This window comes from Pseudopodoces humilis, chromosome 22 (assembly GCF_049639895.1).
Source record: "Pseudopodoces humilis isolate 2021_Gansu_Grassland_sample_001 chromosome 22, ASM4963989v1, whole genome shotgun sequence".
Taxonomy (NCBI): domain Eukaryota; kingdom Metazoa; phylum Chordata; class Aves; order Passeriformes; family Paridae; genus Pseudopodoces; species Pseudopodoces humilis.
Window position 1 is genome coordinate 3,317,570 of NC_142221.1, and position 17,934 is coordinate 3,335,503.

The 17,934-nt window shown below is 55.3% G+C and overlaps 1 protein-coding gene across 1 annotated transcript in view; it reads right to left on the reverse strand.

Moving 5' to 3' along the window:
• Nucleotides 1-17,934, reverse strand: part of RXRA (retinoid X receptor alpha) — a 102,788-nt gene that overhangs the window by 78,845 nt on the left and 6,009 nt on the right. The window lies entirely within an intron of this gene.

Genomic DNA, 17,934 nt, shown 5'->3' on the forward strand with positions numbered 1-17,934 from the left:
GCGGGCGCTCCCCCCGTCACCTCGGCAGGATGTGCTGGCTCAGCACGGCAGTGCCTGCCCCCACCCCACGGCTGAGGGAGCAGCCCGGAGCAGAGAGAGCGACAGGAGAGGGAATCCCCTCTGCAGCGCCGTGCCGAGCCCGCCGCATCCCCTCCCGCTGCTCCTCCTCGGGGGGCAGCCACGATGCGACTTCGGATTTCCCAGGCTGCCTGCAAAGGGCCTTTCGCGCATTCCTGCCGTGCCTGCAGCGCTTCTGAAGTCCTGTTTTTCCACTCCAGCAGCCCCCCCTTCCTTGTTTTCCTTCTCCGGCTGCTGACCCAGATTTCATAATGAATGAATCCATGCAGCTCTTCAGACTTTAATTATTTTTTTCTCTTTTTCTCATCATACATTATGCATCAATAATAAAACAAAAAGGAAAAAAAAAATCCACCAAAAAAAACCCGACACATCCCAGCACAATTAATTTAAGGCCGAATGGTTCACTCCTGCCTATCGCTAATCACAAACGGGCCTGGAAATTGCAGCGCTTATTTTAGAGCTTGTGTTAATGTCAGAATGAAAACAAACAGGCTTTAGGAGGCTGCAGTGCCTCAGACAGCAATGCCAACTCATGGATTTCTTCAGAAAAGAGCCAAGCATAAAGAACCAACCACAAAAGTTGGGGGTTTAGGGTATTTACAGTCAGAACTCGCCACGTAGCTGCCTCTTCTTCCCCTGCTCCTGACCACAAGTGAGAACTGCACGGTTCGGGCGGGAGGGCAGTGGGATGCAGGAGGGAAAATGGGAACCAGGAGGGCAAAGGGAACCAGGAGGACAGGGGGATGCAGGAGGGAGATGGGATGCAGGAGGGAGATGGGATGCAGGAGGGAGATGGGATGCAGGAGGGAGATGGGATGCAGGAGGGCAGGGGGATGCAGGAGGGAGATGGGATGCAGGAGGGAGATGGGATGCAGGAGGGAGATGGGATGCAGGAGGGAGATGGGATGCAGGAGGGAGATGGGATGCAGGAGGGAGATGGGATGCAGGAGGGAGATGGGATGCAGGAGGGAGATGGGATGCAGGAGGGAGATGGGATGCAGGATGAACCATGACAATGGGATTCAGGAGGGCAGTGGGATGCAGGATGGCAGTGGGACACAGAATAGCAATGGGATGCAGGAATCCCATGCTCTAGGAAGGCCCACGGCTCTGGGGATGCTCCTGTCCTGCAGACACGGAGCTGATTAACACCCCAATAGCACAACAGCTGATTTCTGGCACAAACACAGCCATCTCCTCTCGGCAAAGAGGAGATGAGGCACTAAACCACAAACCTAATTCCTGCCCTCCTCCCTGCTCCTCACGCCTGCTGCCAGCAGAAAGCTGGATTTCCCTGTGCCTCCTGGCTGCTCCTGCCGGCCCAGAGCACAGCCAGAGCGATGCTGCCTCCAGTGAGCAGCTGCCCAAGGGACCAGGAGCTGGAAATTACACCAATGGCTGTTCATTGCATCAGTGGAAAACTGAGGGGGTGACACGAAACAGGCACAGAGGAGCACAGAGCAGGGCAGTCACGGCACAAGCAGACCAAAGGAAGCTCCCGTGGGATGCCACCTGGAGCTCGGGTGACACTGGGTGAGGGAGAACCCCAGCAGCTCCTCCCAGCAGAGCTGGGGCAATAGGGTGGCAACAAGAAAGTTTCCCCTTTCCCCAGGACTGCAGAGGCTTTGGTGGAAACCTCCCAGCTCACAATCAGCACGGTGACATTGCTTTTCCCAAGGGATAAAATTTTAATCCCTCCACCTCCCAGGCCTCAGGAAACTTCCTCAGGGTGGGCTTGGGGAAACACCACAGGCCCAGGGGCTCTGCCAGCTGCACCCACATCTCTCCCTTCCAGGCAGGGCCAGAAATACATCCCTGGTTGAAAACCAACTCTGGACCAATTGTGACCTTTCTAGCTGAAATTCCAGCCCTGCCACAGACACAGGCATGCTGTCCTGATTTATGGATGGACAGGATCTGCCCATCTATGTGCCAAGCTCTTCCTGCAGCCCTGCCTAAGTCCCTTCAGGAGAAAAAAAAAGAACAACACCAGCAGACACAAAAGGCCCTAATTTGATCATATTCCTCTGAACTAAAAGCACCTTTGACCTAAATTTCCACCACAGGTTGGAACTGACCCTCAGCTGGCAGTGGATTACAGGAGCACCGAGAGATCTGGGATCCTGCTGCCGGCCAGCCCCGGGCCTCTGCCTCCCTTCCCAGCACAGGGGAAGAAGGGCAGGAACCCCCCGTGCCCTACCCAGGCCTAGAAGTGCCTGGGTGTCTCAATTTATGTAAAGTGGAGCTAATTTCACATTATCATATGATATTAGAGCAGCCTACCTCTCTCTTGCAGCCCATGTGCAAAATCCGCGAGCGGAGCTATGAGGAGCATATGGAAAAACATCTCCAAGCACAAACATCCACCTACGGCGTGAGCTGCTGAAAGTCACAGAGCCATCCAAGAGAGGGGGATCACAAAAGAGGTTTCAAGCAAAAGCAAACAGTCTTGTGTATGTTTTTTTTCCTCCCAAAAACAACCAGAGACTGAAGCTTTCCCTAAACACATGCCTTGCATTTTTGCTCCTGCTGGCAGTTTAAAGGCAGCTCGCGGCGTTCGCTGGTTTTGTTATCAAGGTAACAGCCAGAATGATTCTTGCTCTGTCATTAGGAGGAGGTTTCCATCCCCTCCAAGCCAGCCAGGCTGCCAGAGGTGAGGAGAGGCTCTGACAGAGACAGGAGGGTTTGGTGGTTGCTCGGGGAGACAGAGCTGACCACAAGCTGCCCCTGCATCCTCTAACTTTGTCAACACCTTTGCAAGAAATTTCCTGGAGAGGAGGGAGACAGGAGATTACAAAGTGCTGACAAGCTCATGGGATGTTTCTGAGATGCCCCACAAGCTGTCAGGCTCTGATCAGCCTCCTCCAGGGGCTACATGGAGAGCAGGGATCCCATGGCACAGTCCGGGCTGTGGGGATGAGACCATCGGGTCACGCTGGAGTGAGTCACCTGAACCTACCCGTTCTCATCAATCATTCTGGCACGAGGAACGAGCAATCCTCAGGGAAAGCTGGTTTTGGAGGCTGCTGAATTGTTCTTGAGAGAGCTTCAATTCACTGGAAAATCCCAAGCATTTTAATGTCACCAGAACACTTGCTCACAGGACGATGAGTCCCACCACGAAATGGGATCCGGCCTCTGGATCCCCCCATCACAGGGACACTTTCCCTCTGCCTTTGTCACACTGCTGGGGAAGAATGCTGGGACCAGCCAGGGTCACCTGCACAGGGTGACGTGGCCATGGGGGCTGTGGAAACAAGACCCACCCTGCCTGGCCAGGAGCTCCATCAGGAGCTGGACCAGCCCTGAGCCATCAGGGTGGGATGAGCAACCATGCCCATGTGGGTCTCCAGCCTGGCCAAGCACCAAAACACCCTGGTGCCATCAGGCCAGGGGGGTGATCCTCACCTTGGCCCCATGCCACTGAGCTGTGCCCTTTCCCAGTGCCAGCCAGGAGAAGCTCCAGCCACCTCCCAAAGTGTTGACTTTGTCTGTGGGCAGCCACACCACTTCCTTGGGGCCACCTCACAGCCTGTTTTTCCTTGGCCCAGGGAAAAATGCCTAATTATTGCTTTTTTTTTACGCCTCTCCTTTCTTCTATTTTAAGATCACAGGCCTAAAATTAGATCTGCTCGCACAATGGGGCTCTGAGATTTAATCCCTTCCCCAAAAGCTGACAAAGTAAGTTGACATTTGAGTCATTTCTACAAACTCCTCAGCTGCCAAAAGAAGTAAATAAACAAGCAAACAGAAAGTGCACGGGGGCCAAACCACTCTGTCCAGAGGGATTTAAAAATAGCTGCACCTGCACCAAACCACCTCCTGCAGCCAGTGAGGAGCCGGAGCACCTGGAGGGCTCCTCTCTCCCTGCAAACCCTCCACACTGTGCTGTGGGTACCAGAGATGCTGCTGAGATGCTGCTGCAGCTTCTGGAAGAGCCAGCAGACCCAGGACTGCCTGTGTGGGTGGTGGTTACCACCATGGTGGTTAACATCATTGCTTCGGCTGCCTCCCCCTGAAACGCTCACGGGGACGGAGCAGGCAGAGAGATGCTCACGTTCCAAAGTCAGTGGATGCACAGAGCTTGCAAAGGAAAACAGAGAGGGATCTGTGGTGGGATCTGATCCTGCCATGCCTGCAGCCCCTGGTGACTGTTCACCACATCAACAGGAGCAGAATTAGCCCTGGCTCGAGTCACAGCGCTGGTGTTAACACACCTGCAGCGCGGGTGTCAGGCTCCTCCACACCTCAGTCGGTCAGGTGGGGTAATCGCCCAGATCGTGCTCACAGCAAAACAATTAGTTAGTATCTGCAAAGTGTCCTGGAGTTAATTAATTGCCATTAACTCATTAGCCAGATTTTGACCTGCTAAGCCCAGCTTTAAGCCCTGCCCCGCTAGGCAGGGGCTGGTGCGCTCAGCCAGCTCTGAGCGTGCAGAGCCTGTGCCCAGGCAGCAGCACCAGTGCCAGGGGTGCTCCTGCACAGCTGCACGAGCCCACCCAGCCCTGCCACCCTGCTCACCCTGCTCACCCTCCCAGGGGTGGCTTTGGGGCCGTCCTCGTGGGGACACAGCCACCACACCGAGCACTGCCCGGCTGCTGCGCGTGCAGGAGCTGCACCGGGGGCCGGAGCCAGGGGAGCAAATTCCCATCTGGCACTGGATTACCACCTGCCATATGCTTCCCACGGGAACGTGTCTGCCTGCAGCTCGGCACGAAGGGGGTGCTCACCTTCCTCTGCACCCCAGCCCTCCCTGCCTATCCTCGCTGTGCTGGTGCCTGCCTGAAAGCAGCAGGGTGAAAATTTGACAATTTGACATCCATGTCCCCTCGCTGTGTGCACAGAGCCGTGGGCAAATCCCCCTCCCAGTAAGAGATGTCCCTTCCAGCATCACCTGAAGCTGCACGAGCACTGCTGGCTGGATGCACCACCCAAGGGCTGCAGCTGCATCACTTCCACGTCCCCTTCTCCACCCTCAGGACAACACTGGCTCAAAGCCCCTACTGGGACTCTGGAGCCAGAGCTCCCCCCACCAGAGCCCACAAGCCCTGTCCATCCTGCCAGGTGCTCTGGCACTTCCAGACCCTGCAGGTCTCTCATGGATGCTGCAGGAAACAACAACCAGCACGTGATGCTGGTCCCTGCTGGAAAATCATCTGCTACCCCTCTGCAGGAAACCCCAAAGATTTCACCCCAAAGAGATCCCTGCTGTGCCAGCTGAAGTCCCACAAGCAGCAAAACGCCTTCCCTTCACAACAGCACCATGCACAGCCAACCTTTCCAACTGGCTTTCCACAGATAATCCCAGATGGGCTGTAGAGCAAGACCCACACCAGCAAAGTGGGCAGAGCCCAGCCCTGGCCACCCCACACCAGCTCCCCAGGATGCCCATGATGGACAGAGCCCAGCCCTGGCCACCCCACACCAGCTCCCCAGGATGTCCAGGATGGACAGAGCCCAGCCCTGGCCACCCCACACCAGCTCCCCAGGATGTCCAGGATGGACAGAGCCCAGCCCTGGCCACCCCACACCAGCTCCCCAGGATGCCCATGATGGACAGAGCCCAGCCCTGGTCACCCCATGCCAGCTCTCCAGGCCACCCGCTGCAGGCCGGCGGCAGCCCCGGCACGCGAGACCGCGGCCTCGGGAGCAGCCAACAACAACAAACTCGTGTGTGAGCCACAAAGGGAAAAACTCGGCGAGGAAACAATATTCAGCTCAACTCTTCCCGAGCCCGTATTGTAAATAACGCCGAGTATGGGTTTGTTTTATTTGTTTTAATTATGAAAACACAGCCCGGATTGTCCTGCTGGCTTGGGCAGGCTCTGTCCCCAAGCAGGGGAAGCGAGTGACACCCCGCAGAGCCACTGTGGCCGGCAACCCTACAATAAACAACGGGCCCACGGTGCCTCAGCCCTGCCCTGCAGAGCTCTGAGCCCAGCACAGCCCTCAGCTGAGCCTTATCACCCTGCCAGGCTAAGCCCAGCCCGTGGCCGAGGGCCAGCCCAGGTGGCACACAGAGGCCAGCGGTGCCAGGGTCCTGTGACAGCTCCACAGCTGGGAGAGAGGGAAACGAGCCCCCCGAGACAGGAATATTGCACACTTCAGTGGCTGTTTCCAAGGCAATGGTGCCTGGGTCCATCAGTCCTGCATGCTGGGGCTAAAAGCCTTTCCAAGACACGCATCCCTTCCTTGTTTTCCACAACTATCTCAACACCAGACTGTCTCGCCCATGTTTCCATCCCTGCTGCCATTGTCCTGACACACCATTCCCATTGCTCCACACTTCTGCTGGGCGATTGGGCCAAGTAGGAGGAATCTTCTGAAATGGTTTTCTTGCATCAGAACAAACCTTTCCTTCCCTTGCTTCCTCCCCCTGGTCCAGTCGGGGATGGAGGGTCCAGCCCTCACCTCCCACCAAACACATCTCAGTGAACGGCCAGGCCAGGAGAAAGCCAAGCAGCCTAAAGCCGAGACAAGCTTCAGACACAACCAAGTTAAAAATACATATTTTTCAGACTAAAGTTCAGTCCCCAAATGGAAAGAGAATCCAGGAAAAATGCGGCAGGCCCAGCTGGTGGCCGGCTTCCAGCACGAGCACCTCCCTTCGGAGGAATCCAGCAAGGAGTCTCGACTAATCCACCCAGGACACACCAACATTTCTTCCTCATATTATTGGGTAGGGTGTTGAGTTTTTTTTTTCCTCTTCTTCATTTTTTCCGTCTGCTCAGCAGATTTGGCGTTCGCTGGGCAGGCACCACGGCCACAGGGACGGAGCTGGGCTGTCGTGTCAAGGGGGATGGAGGGACCCCCTGGAACGCTGCGTGCTCCTGGCACCAGCCCAGGGACTGCAGGTAGGAGCGGCTGCAAAAGAAGGGCCCAGTGCAAGAGAACACGGCACACGTGCTCGGCGCTCCCACTGAACCAACATGCAACGTTAGCCCCGTGCCTCAGCTCCCCTGACCTCACAGACATGCTGGGGGGCAGCACAGGCACTAGAGGGGAATGAGGCCATCGAGGTGGCACAAGCAGCACTACCAGCACCCAGCAGGATGGGTCCCCAAGAGCTTCCTCCAAGCCCAGTGAGGACTTGGGTCTCCCGTGCCAGACCATCCCACCCCACTGCTGCCTCCACAAACTGCTTCCCTTGCAATTCCCAAACTGCACCCCAAGCCCCCCTCACCTCCCTCTCTCCCCAGCTCTGCCCCTGGTAATGTCCCACATGTTTCCCAGGAGGATTTTTGCCCAGGGCAGATCCAGCACCCCACTGAGCACCAGGCACACCCCGCAGCTCCACGCACGTGGTTCCCTCGTGCTGCCTGGAGCTGCAGGATGGGGACAGGACACACATGGCCTTGCCATCCACATCAATTCCTTACTGCTGGAAAGGAGAGGAGCTGGGGGCTCACATTTGGTCCTTGGGGGCTCAGCACCAGCCTCTCCCCAGCCCCTGACGGGGAGGAGCTGCCACTCTCGAGTCAGCAGCAGGCACTGCTCTCCATCCCGGTAAGATGTCCCCTGAGGAATTTGCACCTCATTCCTTGACACCGGCTTTAATTATAGGTATCAAGTCGGCTTCTGTCTTTCACAAGAGCTGTGAGTTAATTTCCTGCTCCCCTTTCTCTGCAAGGGGTTTGTGAGTCACTGGATCCCTCCCTACACAAGCAGAGGGCGGTGGGCTCTGCCAAAGCCCCTCCAAAGGCTGGAGCAGAAACTCCCAGCACTGAAACTGTTGGCTGTGACATCCCAGGATGATCTTCAGAATTTCAGCCCTGGTTTCCCGGTGCCACCAAGAAGAGTCTACAGGCAGCAGTGACACTGAGACGTGATAGGTGTTGTCTCTAAAGCCATGTGGCTCAAGAACTCGCTGCACACAAGGGTGCTCCATGCTCACCCACCAGCCAGCACAAGCTCCTCCAACAGCCAAACACTGATGAGTGCCTCCAAAATCCTTCCCTAACAGCACATCCCAATGCTGCAGCATCCCTGTGACTGTGCCACTGTGCCCCAGGCTCTGCACAGAGCAGGTACACTCTAATGCCAGCCTGGTTTTCCTCCCCAGCTGCCCCATCCACTCATCCCTTCCTGATGGAGTTCCCTTTGCAGGGTTGTGGGTTTCAGTATTGTTATTGTTGTATTTTGAAACATAAACTCATTAATTTCAGCCTAATGAGCACTTTATTGGCCAGGGATTACCACTGTTCAGTTCAAGGAGATACAAATAAACATCCACAAGCTCTATAGTCTGTGAAAGGATCCTGATCCTGCTGATGGCTCCCACCCCAGCACCCATCTCCCCATCCCCTCCTGGCCAGACAGGTCATTCCACTGCCATCCACCTTTTTCCTTCCCATTCCCAGATTTCCCTGTCCCAGTCCATGGGCTGGGAACCCCACAGGGCTCAGGGAAGGGACCCTGGGCTCACAGCAGCTGCACCACACTACTCTGTTTGCTTTAATTTTTAATCAAGTCACAAGACAGAGTGGATGCTGCTGGAAATAAATCATCAACCACAACAGCAATAAAAGCACCCTGGCAGCCTCAGCTCAGACGTGGCGAGCACAGGAGCAGCGGCTGAGCCACCACTGTCCCATCACTGTCAGGGTGACAGAGCAGCTCCTGTGCCAAGCCTGGACACTGCAGCTGTCACTGAAGAAATGGTGACAGGGTTGGATGAGGAAAGGAAAGGCAGAAGCTGCTGCAGCCAGTCAGGCCAGCTGCACAGCCCCATATCACTGGGAAAAAGGGATCCAGGATTGCAGCAGTCCCTGGGATACCTGCCCTGGGGACACACATCCCTCCTCACTCAGGGCTGCAGCTCCCCTTGCCAGCCTCCTCCAGTCCCAGGGCCAAGGGAAAAAGGGGAAAGAAAATCTGTGCAAGTCTCTCCCACGCAGGGTTCCAGCAGAGCTCCTCTGCAGGGATTGAGCAACGTGGGCATGAGCCAGCAGCATCTCCACACCACTGCCCTCACCCTGCAGCACAGCAGTCAGCTCCCAGGAGCTCCTCCAAGCCCACCCAAACGGATCCCATGGAATAAAGCTTCTCTCTGCTCCTGCCCAGAGCATTTCTCTCTGCACCAGGCAGGATCTGGCCAGGCAGGAGCACTGGGTTGCTGCCTCCACACCAGGGTCCCTCCAGCCCCCACCCAGCTCGCAGCAGAGGGATGGATGTTCTCCCTTTCTTCTCTGTGAGGATTAGACACACTTCTTTTCTCTCACTGCTTTTCAAAAGAAAACCTTTTTATCACTGCTGATCCCTGGGGGAAATCTTTCTCTCTCGCTCTCTTTCTCTCTCTCATGCTTTTATAGCTGGGACAGTGGGAAAGGAAGTTTTCCTTCATCTCAATCTCCTCGCTGACAGGCACGGGCACCGTGCAGCCCCCCGGGACCCTGACCTGACCCTGCCGGGGCTCCCCGGCAGCTCCCGGCACCACAGCCTGGAGAACGCCCAGCAAAAACCCTCTGTGAGCCATTTCGAAACCCACACTTGCGAAATCCTCATAAAAACCCCGGGCAGAACCCGCCAGCAAACCCAGCTCAAGGCAGCTACAGGTGCTCTGCCCTCGCCTACCTGCTCCCTGCTTTCTGGAGGCTCCCATTACATTTTCCAGCGTTTCTTAAATGAATTATTTTTTTTTTTTTTCTTCTTCTTCTTCTTCTTCTTCCTCCCTCTTCCTAACTGCTGCAGAACAGATCCAGCCAAGGAGAGGAAACTAAAGCTGGGAGCTGGCAGGGGTTTAGACACGCACGGAGCTTTTAATGGCGCGCTCGCATGTGGACGGGGAGAACATGCCCAAGTGTGCGTGGGATCACGGCTCAACAGCAAAACAAGCAAAGCCAGCGATCCCTGAAGTGCTGTCAAAAGCTACAAGTACCCAGAAAGCGAATTCATGTTTTTTTCTACCCTCTGAGCTCTCTCCATTACCGAAATCAGGGCCCAGGCTGGTCACAGACAGGGCGTTTTTTTAATTATCGACCATGTTGCAATGTTTTTTATTTTTAGGAGGCCCTCTAAAACTATAGAGGAAATTATCCAAAAGAAGTTTGTTCAAACGGCCTGTCAGTTTGAGGAAGTGAAATTAAACCAGAAAAAAAAAAAAAAAAAGAAACCCCAGCTCTGAGTCCTAATAAATCACACATCCACACACAGAAAATCGGAGAACTCTGGGCATGCCTCCAAAGCCAAATAAATGGATGATAAACAAAACAAACCTAGTTCTGCCCAGTAATAAAGGCTTCCACAGTGGGAATTTCTCACCTGGGAATCACTTCCACTGAGGGCACAGCTGGTGGCACATGGGGGGAGCTTCCCCACTGCCCCAGCGAGCTGTGCCTGCAGGGACAGCCAGTGATGCCATCCCACACTGAGCTGCTCTCCACAGACAAAAATCCTACACTGCACACATTTCCCTCCATAAATCCCTCTGGGAGCACGCCCTGGCTCTGTCTCCACCGAGAGTGGGTCAAACACCCCATGACACAGAGAGGAGGCTGTTTGGCTGTGCTGCTGTCACCAGCTGGGCTGGCAGTGGGGACCTGCTCAGGGCTCACAGACCCACCCAGAGCAAACAAGACTCACACCTTGGAGGGGGGGAAAAATGCTGCAAAACAAAATCAAGGGAAAGTGCAAATGGAAGAAGGACAAAGATGCTGAAATAAATCCCACCAGGCAATCAGGTGTCTAAAGCAGCAGGCAAAATCAGAGTGTGAGACAGCAAAACTGGCAGTGCCAAGGTCTCTTTCAGCCTCCAGATGCAGCTTCCCATAGGTGAGGATGCTGCAGAATGATGCCCATCCCTCCCCACCCCCAGGGCTCATCCTTTGAGGCCACACAGCAGCAGGGAGAGCAGGGGAGGGACACTGGCTGTGTCCTGAGGAGCACAGTCCAGTGACCCCAGAGCTGCCCCTACATGCCCAAAGCAGCATTTTGGGAGACCACAGCTGGGCCAAGAGCTGAGGCTGCAAAACCAGTGCAGGGGTAGGGAGTGTGATGCAGTGGTGACCCCATGACCACCTGGCACGGCCACCAGCAAGCCCTCACTGCAGGGAGCTGACCCCAGCTGGGCAGTCCATCCTCTCCTCTGTTGTCTCTTTACCTTCCAGCAGAGATTGCCACGAAACAGTTAAAACTTTCTAAGCTGGGCTCTCCGGAGGACTCCAGTTAAAAGTCCACCAGGCATTTTCCCATGGTGGACTTTACCCCGGCGCGCGGCCGCGATAACGCACCCGGAGGTGCCAGCCTGAGAGGGACCAGCCACCAGCCCTGGCACAGCAAGGTGAGGTGGCACCGAGGTGGGCGACCCCTGAAAAACCTGCACAGGACAGAAATCTGCAAACCAGCCCCGAGAGCAGCACTTTGGGGTTTGGCAGAGCGAGGTTGCGTGGAGCGTTCCAGGAGCGGTGCTGTGCTATCCCACCTCGTGTGGGAATGATGTGCCTGCCCCCAAGGAGCCCATTCCGGCATGTCCAGTCCAGAACAGGCTCAAATTCCCGCCTGGCAGAGCCCAGAGATTTCTCTCCCCATTCCTGAGGGAGAGGCAGAGACAAGTGGCACTGCTGTCCCTGCTGGGAACAGCCACCTGGCTCTCCTCTCCAAGGTTGTCTGTAAATCCTCTCACCAGGACGACACACACCATTTTTTAAAAGCAGGGTGATGTAACCAACCCGTATTTATAATGCTGAAAACATCCCAAAGCTCCATCTCTTCCAGCTCCCAAGCACAAAGTGTTCTCTTAATAAAATAATTGCAATGATGAATAGCTCCTTATAATGTTCTTCTGCAGCTACTGACAGGGCCAAGAGCTGGGATGGAAAGTCCTTCTCCTCAATGAACCCTTAAGGTACATTCAGGATTTTACCTCCTCAAAGCAAAAAGGGATGAAACATTGGGGAAGTGCTGCCAGTGCTGTTCCAAGTCATCCCACCAGGCAGAGAACACCGAAATCCCTCTCCTCCAGCTCAGCCCCATCACTGTCTTAATAAAAAAGTCAGCAAATTACTGCAGGTCAATCCCAGTCCTTGGTTAAGCCAACACAATCTTGAAGCCACTTGATGAAATCAATGCTGAGCTCCAGATCCTGCCACAGGGGCCACAAAAATCCACCCTGAGAAAAGCTCCTCTGCCCAAAGGTCCATGGGACCCCCAAAACCAGCACTGGGAGCTCGTTTCTTGCACTTTGGAAATCAGGCTGTGGATTTAATCCCTCGCTGCAAGTCCTCATGTGCCCGTGATTTCCACACTGACAATTACAGGGCAGCTCAATGCATTGGGGTTGACTTCTGTAGAGTCACTTCTACCTTATTCATTTGTAAAGGTGCTTTGAATTAGGAGTGCACTGGCTCTGCCTTCCCTTCCCACGCAAAGCTGGCTTTTACTCCCAGCCAGGGACAGGCTCTCTGGGTGTTTTCCCAGAGCCTGTGCTCTCAAAGACTTAAAATTGAGCAGCCAAGGAAAAGCCCTTGGAAGTGGTAGTAGAGACCTCATCCCGGCCTCGACTGCAGCTCAAGGGACTTCCCAGAGCCTGGGAGAACTGGCAGGACCGGCTGCTCCCACCCTGTGGGCACATCCCTACACCCAGCTCCAGGCTCACCCCTTCCTATCCAGCACTCTTCCACCCCACTGTGTTCTGTCCTCCCTACAAAGGGCTGGTCTGGGGTCCCCAGATTTTGGGCAGGACTGGAGCATCTCTCTGCTCTCAGGGATGAGCCAGGATGAGCTTCACCCTCCATGACACTGCTTCCCAGGCTGTATTCTAATGTTTGCCTGCTTGGGAAAGCCCTGAGAAGAGCTTTGGGGCTCCCCCAACACCATTCCTGGGGAGCTGCTGAGCTCCATCAAGCTGTGTCCCCAGGGCATGGTGCTGCACCATCCTGCACCTTCCAGCATCTGAGGGCAAAAGCAACTGCTCCAAGGAAGGGACCTGGAGGATTCCTGGAGCAGCCCCATGTCCCCTGCGCTGCCCCAGGGTTTTTGGGAAGGCACTGGGAGAGGAGGAGCCTCCCCTCGTGTGCGTGGGCTCCAGATGGGCACCTTGCTGTTTGTTACCTGCTACAAGAAATCCCTGCCCTGCAACATTTCCTGCACACACCTAGAGGCCGTGAAACCTCGCCAGACGTGGTTTGCCTTGCCTGCCCAGCTTCAGCTCCCATGGCTCAACACCGGGACAACCGGAGGAGCGCCCGGGTGCCCGCAGGGAGCGGCGCCCAGCACCCCTCAGCCACCCCAGGCAGGAAAACGTGGTGGGAAAAGCAAACGCCCGAGCCCAACAAAGCCCGATGGCCTCTGATTTCCACAGAACAAACCTGCCCCACAGGTGAGGCACAAAGAGGGAGCAAGCTGCCAGAAGGGAATTGCTGGTGTTCCCCCTTGGAGAGGAGGGTGACACTCCGAGGTAAAGCACCAGGGCACGGCAGCACCGCTACCAAAACACAGCTCTAAGCACTGCCAAAAACCCCTCAGCCAATGAAACCTGTGTGTCCCAAACTTAAAAGCAGCAGAGGAATGCGCTGGCAGGGTGTAACTTGGGGTGCCAGCATCAGCCACCCCAAGTTGCCCTCTGGGGGTTCTGCTCCCAGCAAGTCCCGGCTCTGAAGCGCTGTTTAAAGTCTGCCACATTTGCACACAACAGGTACCCGCTGGCCTGGGGCCAGGCTATCTCCAGCTGGGATCAGCTAAGCCTTCCTAAGTGCTTAAATAGGGGCCTGCAGGTAATTGTCCCAGGAGCCTTCCTGCAGCCCCTCTGATGTCTGGGCCCCGATGAGGAGCACAGTGTAGAAGACCAGCACGGATGGCAGTGGGGAGGATGTGGATTTAGGGCAGCACAGGTCACTGCATCCTGCCTTCGAGCCCTATTCCTGACTGTGGTGCTTCCCAGGATCTGCCTGCGCATCCTATAAATAAATCCCAGGGCAGGGGCTGGGGAGAGCAGCCTGTAAAGCACAAGGCATTAACACCCAGGCTGGCACAGCTGGCTCACAGCGTGCCCAAGCAGCCAACCACAATTTGCTTAGGGGTGCAGAAAGTTTTGGTTTGCCCCAGCAGGAAGGGAGCCTGGGTGGCCTCTGTAGGTACAGGAAACCCCTTTCTATCACACACATCGCTCTGCTTCCTCTGGATTTCTTTAACCTTTCACTCTTGGCCTGATTTATGCTTTCACACTGATTTTTGCACGCGTGCATTTCCCTCCTCCTCCTCCTCGCCGGTGCTGCGGAACCACACCAGCAAAAAAGCTGGCAGGGCTTTGGCATCCGGCTGCCCAGAGCCAGAATAATCCCTGCAGGGAAACCTCCTGCTCTGCCTCACTCCAGAGGAGCTGGGTTTTTGCAGGAGGAGGGGAAAATGCCGTGTCCTGTGTTGTTGTGCTCCGGGGCTGAGCAGCCAACACGCAGCTCCAGCCCACCCATGGGATCCACGCTGGGCTGCGTGTGATGGGCAGGCACTGGAGCAGCTAATCTGGGACCCCAGGGATACATCCCAGCAAAGTCAGAGATGGAGATTCTGCTGCAGAGGCACTGGGTGGTGAGCTGCAGGCTCCAGCACAGCCCAGGGCTGATCTTTCCTTGCAGACAAGGAAAAGAATCCACGGGCAGCTCAGTCCTGAGCCCCCCCAAAGCATCCAGGCAGGACTCAGAAGGCAGGACCCAATCCACAAAGGGCATTCCTGGCACCACAAGCACGTGGAGCAGTGCCCAGCGATGCCATCAGAGGCACGAGGACATGAGGACAGCAGGGACACAGCCTTAATGTCACCTAAAGGGCCTCTTGGGTGGGAAGAGGAGCCGCTTGTTCCCAGTCTCCACGGGGATCCTGGCACAAAACGAGCAAAACACTGCGTTGGAAGCATCAGCTTCCTGGGAGTGGATGGGAAGCTGAGGCCAGCAACTCCAAGGCACTGTTGGAGCAGGGACAGCAGCACAGAGCCCAGGGGAAAGGCTGGGGAGGAATCGCAGCTGAAGTCAATTCTCCAAAACTGGGAGCACTTTAATCCATTCAGCTGGATAAATAGTGTGGGAGCAGGTGGCCCTGGTGTCACCAGCCAACACCAGGAAAAAGGGATGACAGAGCCAGTTCCATCCCCGCTGTGGTGTCCTAAACCCCACACAACAGCCTGCTCAATCCCATCCTTGCATGGAAAAGGAGGAAAGTCCAGAGACAGAGCAGAGCAGGAAAGCATCTCCTCAGCCCATTTGCATGGGACGTGGGAGGCCACCCTGAGAGCCACCAGCTCACAGGGCTCCCTCAGCCTGGCATGGCCAGCAGAAAGGAAATGAAGTCGCAAAGGTTATCGCTTTGGTGTTTGACTGAGCATTAAAAATCCTGCTCTGAAAACAACAACAAGGGAGACGGGGAGAGCGGCAAGGGAGAAGAGGGGCAGGGATGTGCAGCCCAGAAATCAGGAGGGGGGTGCAGGAGCTCACCCCACACAAAGACACATCTCCATGGCAGGAGAGTTTCCTGAGAAAATAAATGCAAAGTCTGTTATAAAAGTTTATCAGCGAGGAAGAGCGAGTGCGCCTGACTACAGGATAGAGATGTCATTATTTTCATGCATCTGCCTTACCCAATTTTATTTAGTTGCTTTCTGCACCATTTCATGCTCATTCTGCTGCTGAGCTAGACAATTGCTTTATAACTCTAGGGTGCAATTTCACTGTCTGTGAGCCACACACACGCACGCGGGGGCTGCGCTGGGATGGAGCGGGGAGCTGCACCTCCCTCCCTTCTCCCCACACCCCAAGGTTTGGGAGCTTGCCTGGAGAGACGTTTTCTTCATAAATTTGAGGGGAAAAAAATAAATTAAAATGCTAAACCACTATTTTTAATGTATTCCAGGAGTGTGTGGGGAGAGCAGCCCCAGTAAGCAGCGGCTCCCCATTAAGGCTGAGCAGGATGAACTGGAGGGCAATCTGCTCTCTCACGCTACGTGAATGCGGAGAGACGGAGCCCGGCAGGCTGCAGGGCAGGAACGCTGTGAAACACGCCAGATTTTTATGATCAATTGAAAGTCACACTTGAACAAGTGCAGGTCAGCAGGGAGGGTTGGTCACGCAGGTGCAGAGCTCTGAGGCAGCGGCTTTCAACTCGCTCAAGTCACCTGCTCCCTCACAGGCCTTGGGTACCCTCCTTGGTATCCCTATTTCCTGCTTCCCACTGAACATCCAGGACTGCTGTAGGGTCTGAGGGGTCTCCAGAAGGAGCCCCAACACTGATGGGATGCAGTGTGGGATCATGGATTTCCCCACCACAGGGTGCTCCAGCATCCCCAGCATGAGTTGGCGCCTGCTCCACACTGTCAGAGATCACAGCTCCTCCACACCAGGCAGAGCCATGGCTCCCCAGTCCTGATAAAATCACCCATCCCACACAAATGGGGCAGGAAAAGAAAGGGTGGGGGCAGAAGGGGAGCCCAGTTCAGTCTGGTAAGGATGGCCAGTGCAGAAAGGGCTTTTCTCATTCTTTGATCTCCCTTTTCCAAGAGCCCCCATCTGCACACAGGTCTTTGGGAGCAGGGCAGGGAAGCTGCAGAACTGGCAAATCACTCTCACCCATCCTTCCCAAGCCCAGGAGCAGCCAAACAGCTCATCCAGCTCGATGTGATGCCCCTGACTCTGCTCCTGCCTCTCTGATCCAATCCTTCTCTGCCACCACTCACCATTCAACCCGCTCAGCTCCTCCATCGCCTCCCACCCCAACCTGTGCCACCTCCACGTCTCAGGGTGGATTTTGGCTGGAAGCTCACCCCCTCTCCTGCCATCTCCATGCCTCAGGCTGGATTTTGGCTGGAAGCTCACCCCCTCCTGCACTTCTCCTTCCGCTCTTGCCTCACCACTGCCATTGCCTCACTGTGACTCTGGAACGGGCACGTAGGAGACACGCTGCCCACAACAAAATTGTCTTGCAGCAGCCCACAGAGTTCACAGCAAAAAAAATTTAAAAAAATTAAAAAAAAAAATCCAGAAAGAAAGAAAACAACTCCTCTCCAGCACTCACTTGTCAGCCAGAAATGGAAAAACAATAATCAAATGTTTCTGCCTTCCCACCCAGCTAAAACAAGATGGGGCATCCCTCCCTAACCCAGCACAAAGGATCTGCTCCCAGAGCTGAAGGGGCTGTAAATCTCAGGAGCCTCCCTCAGCTCCCCCTCCCTGGATTTTCTTCCTTTTTTTCCCCCAAGTCTGTAGAGCTGAAGAAAGCCAACACAAAAGAGGAGCCCATGAAAAGTAACAACCAGCTGGGAATCCCATTACCATTTTATTGGTCCCCAATACTGCTATTGCTCCTTGGCTCTGCAGCCATCCTGCAGCTGATGGGATCCAGGGAAAGGCTCAGACAAGACCCAAACCCAAATACAGCACCAACCAACCAACCAACCAAATCAAATCTTTGACCAAAAAATCAAATCCCCCAGGGTTTGGAAGAAGGAGCAATGACCACAGTGCGAGGGACTATCTCTTGCTGGAGCAGAAGGGGATGCCAGCCCTCATCCTGCTGCTTAATTACCTGAATCTTTATGGCGTTTCTTCCTTGCCCTGTGCTTTGGGAGCACCTGGCTCGCCCACAAACCCCACCTGGGAGCTTTTCTTTGCTCCTGGGCCAAAAAGCAGCTTTGGGGGGGTGTGTTTTGGAGCCTGCAAAGCCCAGGAGAGCTGTGCAGAGCTGCCATCCCAGACAGCCCAGCTGAGTTTCCACAACCACCCCACACCCTCGCTCCGGGCCCCGTTCCCAGTTCAGACGCTCCCGCGTGCCTCAGTTTCTCATCCTGTATCTGTCTCATCTGGGCAGACGAGGAGTTTTGAAGGCAAGATCCATCCATCCCCTCCTGCTGTGCAGAGGCAGGAGCTGGCACGGGCA